The sequence below is a fragment of the Mustelus asterias genome, chromosome 17, assembly GCF_964213995.1.
Source record: "Mustelus asterias chromosome 17, sMusAst1.hap1.1, whole genome shotgun sequence".
NCBI classification, from domain to species: Eukaryota; Metazoa; Chordata; class Chondrichthyes; order Carcharhiniformes; family Triakidae; genus Mustelus; species Mustelus asterias.
Genome location: NC_135817.1, coordinates 42839538 through 42857040, shown reverse-complemented (window position 1 = coordinate 42857040; position 17503 = coordinate 42839538).

Genomic DNA, 17503 nt, shown 5'->3' with positions numbered 1-17503 from the left:
GTGCCATGATTCCCACAGACGGGGAGTGTGGGCAACTATTACATGTATTATTCAGGTGTGCTACTTTTCAGCGAGTCTCACTGGCTGTCAAAAAAGGAGAAAGAAATACGGCCTGAAAGTGAGAAAGATGGCATAGGAAATAGAGGAAATGAGGATGGAAAACAATACACAGCCTTGCTATTTCCTGGGCTCCCCGAAGAATTATACTGGTTCCGCTCCTGGAATAGAAACAACCCTAAGCGCACTGTAAGAGTGTTGAAGATGTGGACAAGTGTCTTGAAAACTGGTGGCAGAATGTATGTTGGAATAGCAACCAGGAAGAGCCAAATGTCAGTCTCAAACTCATAGGCCGGGCAGGTTTGTAGTTGTCCTACTGTTTCCACCACTGCACCACCCTCCCTTCCTCCACCACACTAACCCCCCACACCCCCCGCCACCCACCCACCCATCCTCACCAACCTCCATATCCCATGCTGGATCCGCTGGCACACCACCCCTGTTCTAACTGGACCTGGCACCACTTCCGGGCTCCTACACAATTCAATCTACCCTTCCAGTGCTCCATATCCCACACTGTCACTCCTGGTTATTCTGTTGTCAATATCCCCAAATGTTACGAGCCTTGCATGAAGTTCTTACTAGTTTCAATCTATCTATAGTATGGTATATCTTCACTATCTTCATCTGTAAGCTCTGAAATTCCTTCCCCAATCCTTCCTCTTTTCTCCCTCACTCTCCTCCTTAGATGTTCATTGGACCCTTTCGTTGACTAAGGTATTGGTCACTTTGGTGGTCTCTTTCTTTCATGTGTTGTCAGTTTTTGGCAGCTTTATCCTTCTGTGAAGTACTCTGCAATGTTTTATTATATTTAAAGCAAATTTAAGTTCAAATTCTTATTCTGATCTTTAGAAAAGGTTAAAATAAGCATGGAGAACATGGGCCCTATTTTACCATTTTGATTCTAAGTGCTGGGCTGACTTGAAACTGGGAGTGTTTCAGATCCGACATTTAGACCCGTTCTGAGGTCCCTTTGCACTCTGACTGAAAAAATATCAGCAATTCCAAATCGCACTGCAGACGCCTGTGGGTGGGACTTAACGCACCCGAAATCCTGCAGCTCCGATCGGCGCCTCCAACTGCCACAGTTGGAGCGGCTCCCATGCCACATTGCTCCCAGGCCGGATAATGCCTCCCCATGGCCCCCACAGACATTGCCCCACCCCCACAACATTACTGACCCTCTTATCCCTCCACCACCCCGCCACCCAGACCGATCACAGGCCCCTCCCCCTCACTGATCACAGGCAGAGTGGCAGCGGACCCCCCCGCCCCCCCACCCTCCTCACTGATCACAGGCAGAATGGCAGCAGACCCCTCTTCCCTCTCACTGATCACAGGCAGAGTGGCAGCAGACCCCCCCTTCCCTCTCACTGATCACAGGCAGAGTGGCAGCAGACCCCCCTTCCCTCTCACTGATCACAGGCAGAGTGGCAGCAGACCCCCCTTCCCTCTCACTGATCACAGGCAGAGTGGCAGCAGACCCCCCTTCCCTCTCACTGATCACAGGCAGAGGGGCAGCAGACCCCCCTTCCCTCTCACTAATACAGGCAGAGTGGCAGCAGACCCCCCCTTCCCTCTCACTGATCACAGGCAGAGTGGCAGTGGATCCCCCTTCCCCCTCACTGATCACAGGCAGAGTGGCAGCGGACCCCCCCTTCCCCCTCACTGATCACAGGCAGTGTGGCAGCGGATCCCCCTTCCTTCACTGATCACAGGCAGAATGGCAGCGGATCCCCCCCTTCCCCCTCACTGATCACAGGCAGTGTGGCAGCGGATCCCCCTTCCCTCACTGATCACAGGCAGAATGGCAGCGGATCCCCCCCTTCCCCCTCACTGATCACAGGCAGTGTGGCAGCGGATCCCCCTTCCCCCTCACTGATCACAGGCAGAATGGCAGCAGACCCCCCTTCCCTCTTACTGATCATAGGCAGAGTGGCAACGGATCCCCCTTCCCCCTCACTGATCACAGGCAGAGTGGTAGTGGATCCCCCATGTCCCTCACTGATCACAAGCAGAGTGGAGTGGGTGTCCCCCCCCCACCCCCCCCCCCCACCTATCTCAAGCAGAGAGCCATCGGTCCCACCTCCCCCCCACACTGATCTCCAGCAGAGAGCCATCGGTCCTACCTTCCCCCTCACCGCCCCCACCCCCCCGTCCCCCGTCCCCCCGTCCCCCCGTCCCCCCCCCGTCCCCCCACCCCCCCATCCGATCTCAAGCAGAGAGTCGTCGGACACTCGGCACTTACCCTCTCACTAGCTGGAGTACACGAGTGGGACTTTTGTAGAGGATGTCTGTTTTGCTTTGATTCTGGATGGGCGAACGCAGCGGTAAAGGGGGAAGTGCCAGTAAGGTTTGGCGTGCAGCCCATTAAGTCAATTTAAATGCATGCATTTTCAGACCTTGGTAAAGGGGGAACCAGCGCGGAGGCGGGCGCGGATCGCGCTTCTCACCTCACACCTGACTCTACCAAGTTTTTGCACCTACAAATGGGCGCAACTTGATGGTAAAATCGGGCCCCATGAGTCAGTGGCCATTAGTCCAATTAAATCACAGAACCATCACGACACAGAAGGAGGCTATTTGGCCCATCATGCCTGCACTGGCTCTCCAAATGAGCAATTCACCAAGTATCATTCCGTACCTTCTCATTGTAACCATGCACATTTTTACTTTTCATCTGAGTGCTTCAATTAAATCTGCCTCCACCATCCTCTCAGCTAGTGCATTGAAAATTCTGACCACTCACTAGGTAAAAACAAATTCTCCTCACATCATCTACTTTTAATAATTACTTTACATCTGTGCCTTCTCATTCTCGATTCTTTCACATGTGGGGACAATTTCTCACTATTTACATTGTCCAGAGCCCTCATGATTTTGAATACCTCTATCAAATTTCCTAGCAATCTATTTTCTCAAAGGAAAATAGTCCTAACTTTTCATATCTATCTTCATAACTGTAGTTCTTCATTCCTGGAGCCATTGTCATGAATCTTTTCTGTACCTTCTCGAATACCTTCACATTCTTTCCAAAGAGTGATGCCCAGAACTAGATGCAATCCTCTAGCTGAGCCCGAACTAGTGACATATACAAAGTCAACATAACCTCCCTGCTCTTGTACTCTATGCTCTTATTAATGAAGCCCAAGGTATTGTATGCTTTATTAACTGCTCTCTCAGCGTGTCCTGCCACCTTCAGTGGTTTATGCACATAAACACTCAGATCCCTCTGTTCTTAAAGCCTCTTTAGAGTTGTGCTCTTTATATTATCTTTCCATGTCCTTCCCACCAAAATGAATCACTTCACGTTTCTCTGCAGTGACATCATCTGTCACTCATTCACCCACCCCACCAACTTATCTTTGTTCCTTTGATATTCTACACTACACTGCTCACAGTTCATAATGCTTCCAAGAACTAAAATTACTCATACAGTTTCCATGCAAACAAGTCATAGAATTCAAGGCCAAAATTGTTAAAGTTAAGGTTTAAATTTATTTATTAGTGTCACAAGTAGGCTTACTTTAACACTGCAATGAAGTTACTATGAAAATCCCCTAGTCTCCACACTCCGGCGCCTGTTTGGGTACACTAAGGGAGAATTTAGCATGGCCAATGCACCTAACCAGCACATCTTTCAGACTGTGGGAGGAAGCTGGTGCACCCAGAGGAAACCCACGCAGACATGGGGAGAACGTGCAAACCCAAGCCAGGAATCCTCCAGGAAGCCTGTGCCTCACGGATTGGTGCTGGCTCCACTGTTATTTGTCATTTATGTTAATGATTTGGATGAGAATATAGGAAGCATGGTTAGTAAGTTTGCAGATGACACCAAGATTGGTGGCATAATGGACAATGAAGAAGGTTATCGTGGATTGCAACGGGATCGTGATCAATTGGGCCAATGGGCTGGTGAATGGCAGATGGACTTTAATTTAGATAAATGCGAGGTGATGCATTTTGGTAGATTGAACCAGGGCAGGACTTACTCAGTTAATGGTAGGGCATTGGAGAGAGTTATAGAACAAATAGATCTAGGAATACAGTTTCATAGCTCCTTGAAAGTGGAGTCACAGGTGGACAGAGTGGTGAAGAAGGCATTCAGTATGCTTGATTTCATTGGTCAGAACATTGAATACAGGAGTTGGGAGGTCTTGTTGAAGTTGTACAAGACATTGGTAAGACCACACTTGGAATACTGTGTACAGTTCTGGTCACCCTATGATAGAAAGGATATTATTAAACTAGAAAGAGTGCAGAAGAGATTTACTAGGATACTACCAGGACTTGATAGTTTGAGTTATAAGGAGAGGCTGACTGGGACTTTTTCCTCTGGAGTGTAGGAAGCTGAAGGGCGATCTTATAGAGGTCTATAAAATAATGAGGGGCATAGATCAGCTAGATAGTCAATATGTTTTCCCAAAGAAAGGGGAGTCTAAAACTAGAGGGCATAGGTTTAAGGTGAGAGGGGAGAGATACAAAATGTTACAGAGGGGCAATTTTTTCACACAGGGGATGGTGAGTGTCTGGAACAAGCTGCCAGAGGTAGTAGTAGAGGCAGGTACAATTTTGTCTTTTAAAAAGCGATTGGACAGTTACATGGGTAAGATGGGTATTGAGGGATATGGGCCAAGCGCGGGCAATTGGGACTAGCTTAGGGGTTTAAAAAAAAGGCGGCATGGACAAGTTGGGCCAAAGGGCCTGTTTCCATGCTGTAAATGTCTATGACTCTATGACTCTATGAATCAAACCCAGGTCCCTGGCACTGTGAGGCAGTAGAGCTAACCACTGTGCTACCGTGCTGCCCTCACTCCTACAAGACAATTTGATTTAATCTATTACGATAAATCAATTATCACTGATAACAAATGCCATCAGACATCATAAACAAGAATCTTCTGAATTTCTGATTATCACCCTTGGCTTTATTTTCAATCCTGCAATCACCTCTTACTGGCTTCCCATTTTCCCATTGGCTCCAACATCATTTTTTGGGGTTAGCTGCAGTGGTTTTATCCAGGTTTCCTTTGCTCCATAGTAACATACGATGTTTTGGGACTCAACAGTCCAGTCAGGGATTGTATCTGTAGCCACCACGTCCAAAAATGGGCACATCCAATTTTCCATGCCAATGAGTTTCTAAAGGTTTCTTTGAAATTTAGGTTAGATCAAACTTTAGTGTGAGCAGATCCACCTGTTCAAATGTTTAAAGGTGATAGGAGTTTTACATAGTTTTGCTACTCAAATCTGAAGCAATTCTGCTCCAGGGATATATCATTTCCCCTGATGCTGCAACATATGTCACTGGATATATATAAAACAACTTTCTGTTTCTAGAAATAAAAGTAGTAGTTTGCCAAGTGCTTTTCTTACACTGAGAATCTGCATTTTAAAGCAAAGTAATTTTCCTTTTTAAATGTAAAAAGCGATTAGGATGCAGGTCATGTTGCCATAGTTTCAGCAGCTATGTGGAGATCTCATGAAGATTTTGCACAGTCTTCGATGCAATGGTAACATAAAGGTTGCACTGGCAATGCAAGAAAGGGAAATTGAAAGTGAGAGTAAAATTGAAAAACGATATAATAAAGACTTTCATCAACAGATTTTCATAACAACTCAGAAATTGATCTGCTTCAGTCTATTCTATAATTGACACCAGTTCTTAGATTGGGAATGTTTAACTCCCACATTCATGCCGACGTTAGTCACCATGGTAATGCAGATTAAAAAAAGCTGTTGGTTGACCAGAGTGTGAGTGGTGTTTAAATAGACGCCTTGTTTTATCGTCAAATGTTTTATCCACTGTTTATCAGATTACTAAAGAACTCTCATTCGTATACACGATAGGCTGGATTATTTTGCTTTGCTCCAGTGAAAGAGAGAACAATGAGAGAAATTGGTTTGTGTACTAGCATCATCAATTGTGCAACAATTAGGGATTCCTTATGAGCAAAGCAACAAAGGAAATGAGTGCCTTTGCTAAATTTACCCTCCCGAATATTCAGCACATGAATGACGTAAATTGTATGCCAATGCAGATCAATACGGAATAACGAGAATACATACAAACTTTAAAATAAAATATTATGCTATTTTAGCATATTACCTGACATTTCTCTATCTTAGGTTATTTTAATAGGAAAACCTGGTCACGTCAAACAGAAAAAGGAAATCTACATCATTGCAGTTGGGAAAAAATAAGCTGCATTTACGAATTTTATCCAAAATGGTTGCTTTCGAATCTAAAATGGATACCTGCAACTATATTCTCTTGTTGCTGAATAAAATTTCACAGCATGTTCATTGAAGCATTTCTGTTCATCTGGTGTGTTATTTGATTAAATACCTGACAATATAAAGATAGGGAGGAAAGCAAGTTGTGAGGTGGGTATAAAGGACAGAATTTATTGCCCTCTCAGGAGACGGATTTGGAAGCAAGGGGCATTTGATCAGATGGGAGGGTGCCGTATGGGTATTCCACTGCCTGCCCGCCTCCATCTAATTAAGTCCTGAACAGGAAGGCCCAGACATGGCCTTCCCATCAAGACACTGATTGAAGCTCTTAAGTGGGTAATTCCTGCTCAGTTAAGGGCCACATCCTACCATCTAACCAAAGGGTGACTGTGGACAAAGCATGCAGAGAAACTGATAAGCCCAGCCTCCTGGGGACGGGGACCCTCATTTAATGGTACACGGTGCCTGATTGAGGAACCCGGCATTGGAAAGGGGTATTCCAAAGACCATCCCCATGCCCCTTCTTTCAACCCTCCCCTTTCCCCCCAACCAGTGACCTCCCCCCCACCTCCCTGTAACCACCCCCCTCCCCCACCACCACAAGCCCATCTTCACTCAGCGATGGCTTTGGTCCTTCAGCGATCCAAGGTGTCTCATTCAGTGCTTTATTGACAGCAGCCACCACTCCTGGTAATACTGCCAACAGTAGAGAACCGCTAGCCAAATTGTGGGGAAAGCCCATCGCTGACCAGTTAACTGATTGCCAGGCTCTTTATCACATTGATTCCTCCCTCTGGAGGTGACATGGGTGAAATTCCCATCACCGATGTTACACACCAAAGAGTTTGCAAAAGGATTATAGATAGGTTAAGTGAGGGTAAAAAATTGACAAAGGAACTATAATGTGTGAGAATGTGAAATGTCCACTTTGACAGGAAGAACAGAAAAGCAGAACATTATTTAAATGGTGAGAGATTTCAGGATGCTGGAGTACAGAGGGATCTGGGTATCCCCATACATGAACTACAAGAAGTTAGTGTGTAGCTAATAAATGGGAAGGCAAACAGAATGTTATCCTTGATTGCAAGGAGGATGCAGCATAAAAGTAGGGAGGACTTGCCAAAACTGTACAGGGCATTGGTGAAACCACACCTAAACCAGAATTTAATGTCATTGTGCCTGCCATGTCTGACACCTATCCTCTCCCACTGCAATTGTGCAATGAGTGGGGGTGGGGATCAGAGGCCAATTGAGACCCTTAAGTAGTTAATTAATGGCCACATTGCTGGAATTTTACCCATGACGTGAGAAGCCCATGCCAGGTTAAATACTGCCAGGTAAAACCTGCTGAGTTCTAGTGCCAGGCTGGAGAGGTGTTTATTTAATGGGCACCGTAGGCCCACCACAGAACATCCCAAAGGGCAATCTGCTTCCCCATATTCCCTCCCTTTACCCTTTCCAATGATGCACAGCTGTCGACCTCTGACTGGTTGGCCTCTCTAATTGAGAAGCACTGAATACAGCTGGCTCTCCAGCCAGTGGGCAAGAAACCTGTTGCCTCCATTAAATACAGTCCAATGTTTCCCATCGTAGGGGAGCCTAGAAATTGGGACACAGGTTAAAAATCAGGGATCTCCCATTTGAGATGGAGGAGGGGGAGGGGAATTTCTACTCTCAGAGGGCTGTTAATCTTTGGAATTCTCTACCCCAGATAGCAGCGGAGTCTGGGTCAGTACATATATTCAAGACTGAGTTAAACAGATTTTTCATCAATAAGGGAATCAAGGATTATAGGGGAAAAACAAGAACGAGGAGTTCAAACCACAATGAATCAGGCTTGATGAACTAAATGGCTTACTCCTGCACTTATTTTTTATGTTCTTGAAATGGGGCTTTCAGGAAGAAGGAAAGAAAAGGAAAGAAAGAATGTAGGGAACTTCTCTACACAGGAAAAAGAAGTACAACTCAATAGGCAGGATTTTGCAGTCCTGCCAGCAGTGGGTGTCATGCCGAGAAGGACAGGAAAATGCAGAGTGGCCAAAAGTCAGATTCCTGCCAACATAAAAATAGTTTGCAATTTTGCACTTCCTTTTGTTGTGGAAGATCTTTTCCTGCACAAAGAGATATGGACAGGGTGTGAGCAAGGTGAATGCTAATGCAGATGATAAAGATGCCTATTTTCTCTGGGTGCTGAGGGAACCTCCGTAAGGAGTGAGGATGCTACCTGTACAGGATGTGAGAAAAGATGAAGAAGTTAAAGTGTTCAAGAGAGAGTCAGTGGTGTTGTCCCTGTGCTGATCGCGTATGAGATCCCTGTGGACTGTAACCCCATGAATGCCTGATAGGTTTGTGGGAGTGAGGGCTGAGAATGAAATGAAGATTGACTTACCCTGTCAGAGCAGATGAAATCATTCATCCTCTTCCTTCACTGTTTGGAGGTGCTCTACTGAGGAATATTTGCGTGAACTGCCTTGACGACCTGCTCCCAAGCTGGCATGGTTCAGTTGGTGGGCCGCCTTCTCCCATCACAGCAGTAAAGTATTTCCCAGTATTCTTCAACAGCATCAAGGTATGCACCAATCGCAATGTCACTGAACTTGAAGGCAGCGGACCTCTTCCCTCTCTGTGCCATCACGCACCTTGAGCAGCCTTGAACAGTGAATGATGTGTCTGGGTGCGGTTTAAATATGGCAGCCGGTAATATCCCAGCCTGCTCCACCATGAGAGATGACATGCTTCACATTCATGAATAATTACAAACAAGACAAACTGGTGCGGAAATGTTTCACTTACCTCACCTGTCACCATATGTTAGGCAAAATTTTCCCAAAAAAACCGAAGTGTTATAATGGCGAAAATACTGGAGCGCTCCATGCCAGTCCACTAGGCGTGATCCGGACCACAATCATCCCACATTTAGTCACTTTTTTGGACAGTAGTGAGGTGTGCGCTGGTACTAAGGGGCAGGGAGGTCGGGGGGGGGGTGGCGGGGGGGAGCCTAAACACACCTGTGAACTAGCTGCAGAGAGCTCGGGTGCCATTTCACAAAGGTACCACGATCTCACAGTGCACTGGGAGACCCCATCCCTCTCCCCTATGGATGTCGAGACCCCTCCCCTCACCAGCAGCATGTTCCCCCACCCCCATCCCAACACAGCGTGCTGGCATCGAGGCCTCCCAAAGGATTACCCATCACGACTCCAAACATGCCCCCCACCCTAACCCCTTTCATGATCTACCCCTGCACAAACCCCCCTGCACAATTCCCCCCTCAGAATGGCCCCCTAGTTATAGTTCCCACTCAGGCTGCCCCCCCCCCCTCCCATTATAGGTCCCACGCAGGCTCCATCCCCACCCCATGGCACTGTCTCTGACACACTGGCAGTACCCAACTGGCACTGCCAGGGGAGTTCAGTGGACATTGCCAGGATGTCTGGTGGGCATTGCCAGGATGTCCCATGGGCACTGCCAGATGGGAACTGCCCAACAATTCCCCCAAACACCCAAGGTCTTCAATGGCCTCTGAGACACCTGGCATGGCCATCATGCCTGTTCTCCACTAGTAGAGAGTAATAATGATTTACATTCCAGGATAGGGGTCGATCGCTTGCCGAACTCACTAATGAGATTGAAATCCAGTCAATCTCATGCAAATTAACTTCGCACCCTTTCTAGGCACAATCCTGTTTGCACCAGCAGAAGATGGCCAGGACAATTGGAAACTGTTTGGCATTGGGCGTGGAACTGATTTTTAGTCCCTCACGCTATGTTCCAGGATCAACGCGATCTGCGCCAGGAACGAAGAGGTCGAAAAATTGCCTCTGTGGTCTCCAGTGCAAAAAATATCACCCAATCTCTGCATCTCAGGGTTTAAATTATAGGAATAATTATTAAGGCAGCTTGTATAGAGCTGGCATGGTGCGGTTGGTGGAAGACAAGAGCAACTTTTGGCAGATCATTCATTCAGTTGATGTGAACATTGAAGCAAACAACAATGAAAAGAAAATGATTATCAGTGATGAAAACAAAAGGTGCAGGAGGACTTTGAACACAAAATAGAAATACGGTATTGATGTATACATGTCAGAAAAATGCTCATTGGATATAATTCCCTATCCTTCACAGTCATTCAGTCAAAATCCTAAAACTCTCAAAATAACACCATCATGGAGCACCACAGCACTGCAGCAATTGGAGAGATGGTCTAGCATAAGAAGGTCAATTTTAACTGCCCATGGATTCTGTCCAAATGCAGCAAGACCTCAACAATATCCAGGCTTGGGCTGACAAATGGCAAGTAACATTCACGAAACACACTGCTCGGCAATGACCATCTCCAACTAGAGAGACTCCAGGTGGAATTTTATTGGCACGCCTGCCCCGATTCCGGGAGCATTCTCCGTTGGCCTCAGGTGGGATCGTACGAAACTCGGGCGGACATGCCGGTAAAATTCCGCTCTCCATCTCGCCTTGATTTTCAATGACATTACTGTTGCTGAATCCCCCACTACCATCATCCTGAGGGTTACCATTAATTAGAAACTGAACTGGACTACCTGTTTTAATAATGTGACTACAACAGCAGGTTAGACTAACTCACCTACTAACTCGCCAAACCCTGTCCACCATCTACAAAGCACATGTCAGAAGTGTGATGGAATACTCTCCACTTGCTTGGATGAGTGCAGCTCCATCAACAATCAAAAAGCTTGACACCATCCAAGAGAAGGTCGCCTGCCTGATTGACACCCCTTCCACCACCATAGAAAGCATTCTTTCTGGTTGTATCACAGCTTGGCATGGCTCCTGCTCTGTTCAAGATCTTAAAAAAACTACAAAAGGTCATGAACAAAGCCCAGTCCATCGCTCAAACCAGCCTCTCACCCATTGACACTGTCTATACTCCCCGCTGCCTTGGAAAAGCAGCCAGCATAATTGAGAATCCCATGCACCCCGGTCATACTCTCTTCCACCTTCTTCTGTCAGGCAAAAGATACAAAAGTCCGAGGACATGTACCAACCAACTCAAGTACAGCTTCTTTCCTGCTGCCATCAGACTTTTGAATGGACCTAGCTCACACTAAGTTGATCTTTCTCTACACCCTAGCTATGACTAACTCTACACTCTGCACTCTTTCCTTTCTTTCCCTATGTACAGTATGCTTTGTCTATATAGCACGCAAGAATACTTTTTACTGTATCATAATACATGTGACAATAATAAATCAAATCAAATCACCTCCAACATCCAGAATCAATGCATGATGAAAACAGTGTGTACTATTGACAAAATGCATTGCAGCAACTCATGAAAGCTCCTTCTGATTTACTATTCATGTAACCCTGTCGGTACCATTTGAAGTGTACTTTTAAATCACAATTTTGGATGGTTCCCAGCACAGGAAGTTTGCACCTCTGGGCAATTCCCATGCAAACCTTATCTGTGAAATTCTGAGAGGGATTCCCCAGCACATTTTTGGGGTACCTCCACCCAATCCGATGTTTGAGAGCTTGGAAGTTATAACCCATTGTGTTTATTTCTGAGAGCCTGCTTGTCTCCCTGGCAACTGCAGAGCTGTCTTCACTGGGTTATTGCTGTCTCTTTCACATGTAGGGTGGGATTTTCTGATCTCGCCCAATCCTGCCCCGCTGCCAGCGAGAATGGAGAATTTGGTGCTCAGCCAAAATCCATTCACTGCAGTGTGACCGGAGAACCCCAGCCACGGACAAGGTTGGAGGTTTCCAGCAATAGTATTTGATTCGTTAGTCATTTCACTGTTTGTGCTATGTTAACAAAAAAATCACACCTCTTTACAATGTACAAAATATTTGTTCTAATTTGTTGCATATATCAGATTCACATTTGTGAAGCCCGTTGTACCTGTGAACTCATTTTCTATTTCAAGCAATGTCAAGGTCAATCCAATTAAAAAAATACTAAAGCATTTTAGATTTTTTCCATGTAAAGAATGTGACATTTGAGAAGTGCTTTTGCACCTGGCAGAAGCAGTCAAATTTGCAAGTTGTGAGGAACATTTTAATCTCAATAAGGAGAATGACTCACTGGAAGGGGGAAATCCCACCTTCAGTGAAAATACTTCAATACTTCAGTCCTGCACTTGCTGAAAGTAAATTAATTTGTAACAATAAAAATAATTAATGAAATATCAACAAATGACCACTGCAGGATGGTGAGCAAAAGTCGGAGCTGCAAAAGGAAAATTTGAAAGAAAAATATTTGTCAAAGAGCAGCACTCATTTCTGTTGATCAGTGTTAAGGATAGTATTTGGTGCAGTTGGTTTAATTGTCAGCCTTTTTTCAGCTCCATGCTAGGGATTGAGCTCGTAATCTAAACTCACACCCCAGTGCAATACTGGTGGAGTGTTGCACTGTCAAACATGCCATCCTTTCAATGAGGATGAACATAGTGGCAGAGCACAGGGGCTGGTCTTTTGCCCAGTTCACCTCCACACCTGGCAGCCCAACACTCTTTCAAGGGTCACCCAGTTTGATTCCCATTTCACTCCACAACCTCGGAACAAAAATCCAACCTTCTTGACTCTTCACTCTTGACCTAGGAGCAACAACGCAAGCCTTAATGTTACTTCCCAGCTCAATGCAGGAAAACCAAACCTGCATGAAGAGGAGCACCGCTGAGTGACAGATCCAATGTATCTGTGAAGAAGAGGGCAAGGCAGTGGTGACTCAAGAACAAATGGATAGTAAGCATCAGCGGGGAAAATGATAGTAGCAGGTGGAACAAGGAAGGTAGCCGCAGGGGGGACGGGCAATGGCTATGACTGAACAAGGCCTTGTGGAGCTGCACAGGAAGCACTAGTTCTGAGGTTGATCAACTCAGGTAAGCAAACAATCACTCAATGACATCAAATGTGACTATTCAATGAGAAAATTGGCACAATAGAAAGGAGGACTAATACATGGTAGAAATTGTAAACATGATCGAAAACCATGATTGAATGTAGGTGGAACAGTATTAGGAGATGCATATAAGCAAATATTAGATATATACTTAATAAGTCTTGTACGGTAATTTGTCACACATCAGTCACCAGACTTTATTACAGATGCAAAATAGTATTCAAACAAAATGGGTGACCTGAAAACTGCTATTGAAACTGATTGACTCAACATGATCTCACTTTGCACTTACTTAATAGCCATGCACTTTGAAGCCGAAACCGAACACAGCTTTACATTACGTGTTACATTCTAAAGCAGATCATCATCTAACTTGTGATGAGCAGCATCATGGAAGAACTGCTATTTTAGAGTCACCATAAATATCACCAAATCCCAACTGACCAACCTTAGACAAAATTATTTAGTTGCTTTCCTTTAACTGGCCTTGTGATAACCCACAGAGATTGTTGGATAACAAGGAGAGGAGCTGATGCAATTCTAACAATAGTCATAATTAGCCTCTAATTCACCTCAGGATGTGTTTATTTGGACCTTTTCTCTTGAGCAATCATGCTTCAGACCACTTATAATCCCGAACAAATATGTCAGCAATGTTAGTCCTACAACCAAAATAAAAACAAAAAGCATGGGGACGATTCTCCCCCAAAAATTCTAAGTGTTGAATTTGCGTAAAAACTGGAGTAAATCCTGCTGTTTTTTTCAGCGGGAGTTTAAAAATGAATCTCTCACACTCTGTGCACTGCAGAGTGCACTAGTGTGATTCATGCGAGAAGTCTGTGGGGCGGGGCCTATCCCCGCAGGAGAGGCCGGCAGCATAGTGCTGAGTGGGCCACTGCAAATGCATCAATCTGTCAGTACCGAGATCGGCGCATGCACAGTGGCCCCACACTGCTGACCACCCGACCGCTGGTTAGCTCGATCGCTCTACAGTTCCGCAACCCCCCATTGCTGCCCCTCCAAGTCACTCCTGGCTTGATTGCTGGCCCCATGAACATGTCTAGGCCAACCTTGACCCCCGCCCCACCATGTGGAGATGCTGGCATTGGACTGGGGTAAACACAGTAAGAAGTCCCACAACACCAGGTTAAAGTCCAACAGGTTTATTTGGTGGCACAAGCCACGAGCTATTGGAGCGCTGCCCCTTCATCAGGTGAGTCAACTGATGAAGGGGCAGCACTCCGAAAGCTAGAGGCTTGTGCTACCAAATAAACCTGTTGGATTTTAACCTGGCGTTGTGAGACTTCTTACTGTGTCCCCACCCCACCTGCAGCCCACCTAGATCTCCCCCCCCCGCCCCCACCACTGCTGGGCAGCCCCGATCTCCCCTTCCTCCCCCCACCGGTTGCTCCAACACCCCCCCCCCCACCCCCAATCCAGGCAGACCCACACCCCCCTTACCTCCGGCCCTCGGGGGGGGGGCCTCGATTTCCCCCCCTTCACTCTAGCAGGGTTGGGCTGCTCGTTCCATGCAAGTGGAGAGCTAATGTAAACCCGCTGGAGTGAACCACTCCTTGTGGGGTGGGGGGCGGGGGTGGGGGGGAACTCTCTGGGCCCGCTAATAATATTTAAAATATATTCAAATTTACATTTAAATAAATTATGCAGCTCTGTGCCGATTTCTGGCGTGGAGCTGACAATGCCGGAAACCCGGCTGCCAGAGACTCACCGAGACTATGGCGCCCAGCGGAGAGCCCGCTTGAGTCTCCTGGCCCACTGCACTACAAAAGCAGTGCAACGGGCTGGGAGAATCGCCCCCATTGATATTCTTATTTCAAATATAATTGGAAGCAAAAAAAATCAGCTAACCACAATTAAAGGGATATAGGCTATTCATGGCCAGTTGACACCCAGCACAACGCATGCTACTAATGAGTGAACTGTACATCAGAACAGCTCAATGATGTTAAAATCTGTATCCATAGCCAATATCCAGCATCTAATATTTTCAAAATGTATAACTCACAATCAAGAAGGGTGATGCATTTTCATTTTCTGGTGTTAACACAATGAACCAACAATATAAAAAGGAAATGTTTTAAGTGCTTAATGTCCAAACTGAATAAACATCAATTCTGTTTTTGTTATCTACCTACTTATTGGAAATTGTTATGCCTATTTCAATTCAGGGAACACAAGCCATAGCGTCCTGGCACTTTGCCAGTAGTGACTCACTCTTGCTGGAATTAGAGTGTGCCAGAACACTGTAACATAATTTGCTGTTCCCTACTTTGCAGTTTACTCATCAAAATCAAAAATGGCAATGCTGGGAATTAATTATTTTTCCAGTTAGGCCACCAGCGACAAACACTTTAATTTCCTTAATGGTACATGTGAGATTGAGTGGTAAATCCTGCTCTAAACATCATAATAAATTACCTCCACAAGCATTCCCACACACACAAATCTCCAATATCTATTCAAACCCCAACCCTCAACTGATGACTTGAGATGCATGACATGTATCTCATTTCTACCACATGTTATCAGTCTCGGATTGTGATTAAATGCGGGTTCACACCAACGGTATTTATATTCACATATAATTCAGTAAAATGGAGCAATGACCTTAGAAATTACACCTTGTATTTATGTAGTGTGTCTTTAGCATTGAAAAATATCCCAAGAAGCATCACAAAAGAAGAGCTAGTACTCTTTTCAAATTTGTGATAAATAAAATTTGACTTTTTCCTCACTTTGTTCAGAATTGAACCCTAGCCAGTCTCCTAGAGGAACTAACTTCTGGACACTGCAGAATACATTTTTGATAGAAATAAATCTCTGAATCCTTTTGTAGGTCTGAAGACTAGCTTTGCAGAGATCAATCCCATCCAAAACAGCTCAGTCCCAGGACATTGAAGCAGGAGTTCCTCAGGAAGGTGGTCCTCAGCCTAACCATTTCAATTGCTTCATGAATAACCTTCCTCTCCTCATAATGTCAGAAGTAGGAATTACTGATGATTGCACAGTGTACAGTTCCATTCATAGAATCATAGAACCCCAACAGTGCAGAAGGAGCCCATTTGATCCATCAAGCCTGCACCGACAACAATCCCACACAAGCTCCGTAACCCTACATATTTACTCTGCTAATCCCCCTGATACCAAGGGGAATTTTATCATGGCCAAGCAACCTCCCCTACACATCTTTGGACTGTGGGAGGAAACTGGAGCACCCAGAGGAAACCCACGCAGACACGGGGAGAACATGCAAACTCCATACAGACAGTCAGCCAAGCCTGGAATTGAACCTGGGTCCCTGACGCTGTGAGGCAGCGGTGCTAACCACTGTGTCACCATGCTGCAAACAAAGCCTCAGATAACAAAATAGTTTTTGCAGCATTTCCTGGACAGCATTCAAGCTTGGTCTTATGATCGATGTTATGGGTAATAAAATGGGTAACCGCCTAAGGTGCTATAGTCAAGGGTGTGGTGCTGTGGTCAAGAAGGAAGAAAATATCAGAGGTGCAGAACAGAAGTTAAAAAGCTCAGTTAAAGAGTTATAATGAAGAAAGAAGCAGATGTGATGGAAAAATACTTGAAATCTGTTAATCATGTGTGATGATATTCTTGAGATGAAGCTCATAGAAATAACTTTGTGATCAACTATGAAAGATGATAGGCTTTCTTCAATCCTGTCTACTCAGTATGCTATGGATCAAAATTATTTACCAGCCTGGATCACCTTCTAGAGTCTTGGAATCTTGGTGAACAACATTTTTCATTTATTATTGTTATTTATTACATTCATTCATTCACATATCTTGGCTTATTGGCAGCTGATGATTCATCTTCACCCATTGGCTTTTGTTTTCAGTGGTGGTCCCACTTATTTTCCCAGTGCTTTTTCTCTAGTGAAAATGCATGCAGCAAATAGTCAAGGTTTCTTCAGCAGCACCTCCCAAAGCTAAAACCTCTACCACCTTGAAGAACAAGGGCAGCAGCGTATGGGAACATCACTCTCTGCAAGATCCCCACAGCATCTCCAAGACACAAACTATCCTGACTTGGAAATGTGCTGTTATTTGCTTATTGCCTCCAGGTTAAAATTCTTCAACTCCCTTCCTAATAACACTTCAAAGGCACCGACACCACATGGACTGCAGCAGTTCAAGAATTGGCTTGCGACCATTTTCTCAAGGGTAATTAGGGTTAGGCACTAAATGCAGGTCTTGCTCATCAGCAATATCCACATCCTGGAAGTGAATTTTTTTTAAACTCTACCTTTTCATTGTGCATCATAGGTGACCTATCATGGATCTGGCAAGA